This window comes from Phocoena phocoena, chromosome 4 (assembly GCF_963924675.1).
Source record: "Phocoena phocoena chromosome 4, mPhoPho1.1, whole genome shotgun sequence".
In the NCBI taxonomy this organism is placed as follows: Eukaryota; Metazoa; Chordata; class Mammalia; order Artiodactyla; family Phocoenidae; genus Phocoena; species Phocoena phocoena.
Window position 1 is genome coordinate 78,090,358 of NC_089222.1, and position 4,273 is coordinate 78,094,630.

The following is a 4,273-nucleotide window of genomic DNA, read 5'->3' on the forward strand; positions in this document are numbered from 1 at the left end:
CGTCGGATCCCTGGCTTCTGTTCATTGAAAGTTCCTTTGGCCCACTTCATTCATTACAGTAACCTCCAGCTCCTCTAGACATCTGGGTTTGCAACCCCTTGCCCTAAGCTCCACTTCCTCCTCCACCCCTTCCCCATGTTCCCAGGCCCCTACCGCTCCTCTTTAGAACCCACACAAACCCAAAATTCCACTCACTTTATGATACTAAATAACTCAGCTTTTTCATCATCTTGCTCATACACCTGGTCAATTAGACCAGGGGTCAACAACCTTTTTCTATTAAGAGCCAGATAGTAAGTATTTTAGGCTTTGCAGGCCATATGGTCTCTGCTACAACTATACAGTTCTGTCATGGACCAAAAGCAACCGTTGGGGAAATATTAAAAAACGTATCTTCTGCCAACCCAGAAGACCTCTCCACAAAGTAGAAGAGAAAGAAAATAGTCTTATTATTGATTAAGTATTAAACCAGACTGTGGTACTCATCACAGGCAATCCACTAAAGGAAGTTAGAAGACAGACAGAAATCTCACCTTTATATATAGCCAGGCAGATATAGCCCGTTAACACGCGTGGCCTCAAGAAAAATAACTAGTCCTCAAGTGAGAGGCCTTGACAACACCATTTGTTACACACAATTCATCCTAAATTCACCTGGTAATTGGGGTGTCCATCTGTGTTAGCTAATTGCCTTTATCCAAAAGAATAATACAACTTCTCACATCTCTATGACCAGTAGGTAGTTACAACTTGGAGCCAGTTGCTGGTGAAGTTCGGCTCCTACCCTCCCAGGGAAATTGGGAGATGGAGTTCCACATTCCTTGACGACTGCATTTCAAAGAGATGGTTCCCATATCTTTGAGAAAACACTCTTAGGTTGTAAACCTGACCAGAGGCTTTTTTAGCTTTCAAAAAGTTTTATGTACATCTCAAAGGGACAGAGAAAGCATTAACAATTGCAAGTTTTCTAAAGCTGAAATGGAAAGTGGAGGGGAGATTTCTTCCCTTTTCAACACCTGAGCAAGTTAATTTTTAATTTTTAAATTCATCTTTGATCTTATGCAGCCATAGAATGTATGTAAACAAAGGAGTATGGCTGTGTTTCAATGAAACTACTGTGGACACAGAAACTTGAATTTCATTTAATTTTCACATGCCATGAAATATTATTCCTCTTTTGATTTTTTTTTCTGAAACCATTTAACAATGTAAAAACCACTCTTGGCTTGCAAGCCGTGGGGTGGATTTGTTCTGCAGACCATAGTTTCACAACCCCTGACCTAGACTCTGACAGTGATGGGGATTCCACATAAGGTGCTTTCCTAAAAACAGTGAACCACGGATTTTGCCACTGCCTTGGAAGCTGCTGTCAGTTTTTTGTTTTAATTAGTATTTCTACTAGACTGGACATTTAGTCCCTGTATTAATTTCCTAGGGCCGCTGTAACAAAGTATCACAAACTGGGTAGCTTAAAAGGAAAGAAATTTATTCTCTCACAGTTCTAGATCCAGAAGTCTGAAATCAGGGTGTCAGCAGGGTTGGTTCCTACTGCAGGCTCTGAGGAAGAAGGCTTTTCATGACTCTCCCCTAGCTTCTCATGGTTGCCCTCAGTCCTTGGCATCCTCTGGCTGGCAGCCTCACCACTCCATTCTCTGGCTCCATTGTCACATAGTGCCTTCCTGGCAACTGCCTGTGTCCAAACGCCCATCTTCTTGTAAGGACACTGGTCATCAGATTAGGCTTCACCCTGATGCAGTATGAGCTCCTTTCAGCTTGATTACCTCTGCAAAGACCCTGTTTCCAAATGTTACAATTATGGGGTTGGGGTTAGGACTTCAACATACCTTCTGGGGACAAAATTCTACCCACTGCCATTCCACTTCTCAGATTACTTTGTGGCATGTGGCTAGGACCTGAGAGTTCCTTTCTGCTCATTTACTAGGAAACATTCCTTTTTTGCTAACAGTCTTGGTTGAACTAAAGGGCAGCAGAAGGGCAGCATACCCCAAAATATGACTGTAGGAGTTCAAGGTGTGCCACCCCTAAAATATCCTGCTTTGGTATCTTGATTATTTTGAGCTGTAGGCACATATAAAACAGCGAATGCAGGGAGAGGCTTTCTCTGATTCCCCTTATCTGCCTAAAGACAGATCCTCCAAAAGGAACTTGGTTGTCATAAATCCACCCACACCCAACCCCACATCCCCCAGAAGTTTCATCAGCCAGGGGTGATCAACTCTTTTTGCAGGAGAGGGTACTGGAAGTTAACACCTCACCTAGACACACTTTGTCACAAACTATGATACCATTCATCTATCCTTCTAAGGGCCCTTCATTTTTCCTAAAATTCATTTACTCTCACCTAAGAGATCTACATCCCCCTCCTCTTTCCCTATTAAGATGGTATTTAAGTCTGGATTCTAAACCACCTCGGGTAGTTATTCATTCTCGCTGGGTATCTCCCACATATACATGAGGTATACATGCAATAAACTTCTGTTTGTCTGTCTGTTGTTAATCTGTCTTTTATTACATGGGTCTCAGCCAAGAACTTAGAAGGGGAGAAGGAAAGTTATTTCTCTTCCCCTGGACTAGGGTGAGCCACTCGATCATCATTTACCTATGACCTTTAGCTGCAGTAAAGTTCACATAACCAAATGGAAACAACACCATCTTTCCATCTATCCAATCAAGAAGGCAGCAAATAACTGTATTTCTATAAGCCAGTTCAATGTCCTGCAAAGAAAATCTTGCTCTCATTAGAGCAATATTAAATTCTTCTGAAATGTAATTTTAGCAACTTTACAGAATAATTCACTCCAAGTCTGTTGATCTTAACTCGACTAGAAACATCCCCTCTATCTGTCCTTTTGCCTCCTTTACCTCTACATATTCATTGCTCTTTTACCATTATAATGGGTGTGTATACACAATTTGGTATTCTTCCTCTTATGTAATGTGATTTAACCAAATGTTTTCTATTTCCTGCATCATATTTATATTTTTAGTATATCACTAGAGTATATCATTTTGATATATCACAGTTAGCTTCTATATTTTGGCGTTGTTAGGATCTTAGCTTTCTTTCAGTGTTTCAATATCATAAAATAAACATTGTTTATGTAGACTTTTGGTTTTTATTAAACATTATTTCCTCAGGATAAATTCTATTACTTAGTGGGGGGTTAGGCATATTTATGATTCCTTCAATAAAGTACCATTTTGCCCTTCAGAAAGACTGGCTCCATTTGCATTGCTATCATTAATGCATGATATCTACTTTCCTCAAGATTTGCAGGCTTTGGGTTTTATCACTTTTCAAAAGTTTTTCTAATTGTATTTTTAGGTACAAAATGAAACTTCCCAGTAGGTGAAGTATTACCAACAAGGTTGACTGAATGTTTTAAAAATCATGATTTAAAATCATGTTTCTCTTGTGGGACTATCTTTTAATCATTTGTTTAAGGGACGGTTGGTATTTTTGCCCATTTATATGAGCTCTTTATACTTTTCAGTTACTGGACTTTTGTGTTTATGTGCAATTTCTCCATTCTTCTGAATTTTTAAAATCTTAGCTTTACTGATGTACTTTCTATCAAAGCTAAAACTATCTAAGTAATGAACCTGTCCAACTTTTTTCATTTCTATTCCATCAAAAGTCAAAAAGTGATTTCCTCTAGTGCTAGTCTGTTCACATACATGAGAGTGTATTTGTTTTGATTTTTAAGCATTTAACTTTCAATCCATCTGGAATTTTTTGGAGAGTATGGTGGAGGGTGTGGGTCTTTTTAATATTCTCATTATTGATATTCTTATATACCAAGGGTCTCAAATTGGTTACGAACAGATTTCAATGTCGCCTTTCTCGACCCCTGGCCTTCTTGGCGGCTGCTCTTGATTGGGGGTGTCCCGCACCCAAGGCAGGGAGATGGTGGCTGCAAAGAAGAAGAAAAAGTCACTGGAGTCACTCAACTCTGGGCTCCAACTCGTTATGAAAAGTGGAAAGTATGTGCTGGGGTACAAGCTGACTTTGAAAATGATCAGACGAGGCAAAGCGAAACTGGTCATCCTCGCCAACTGCCCAGCCTTGAAGAAATCTGAAATAGAGTATTATGCCATGTTGGCCAAAACTGGTGTTCATCACTACAGTGGTAATAATATTGAATTGGGCAGAGTGTGTGGAAAATACTACAGAGTATACACAATGGCTATCATTGATCCAGGTGATTCTGATATTATTAAAAGCATGCCGGCACAGACTAGTGAAAGATAA

The 4,273-nt window shown here is 39.7% G+C and overlaps 1 pseudogene; it reads left to right on the top strand.

Annotated features, from left to right (window-relative positions):
* The first annotated feature begins 3,928 nt into the window (after window positions 1-3,928).
* On the top strand, window positions 3,929-4,273 carry LOC136122808 (large ribosomal subunit protein eL30 pseudogene; annotated as a pseudogene).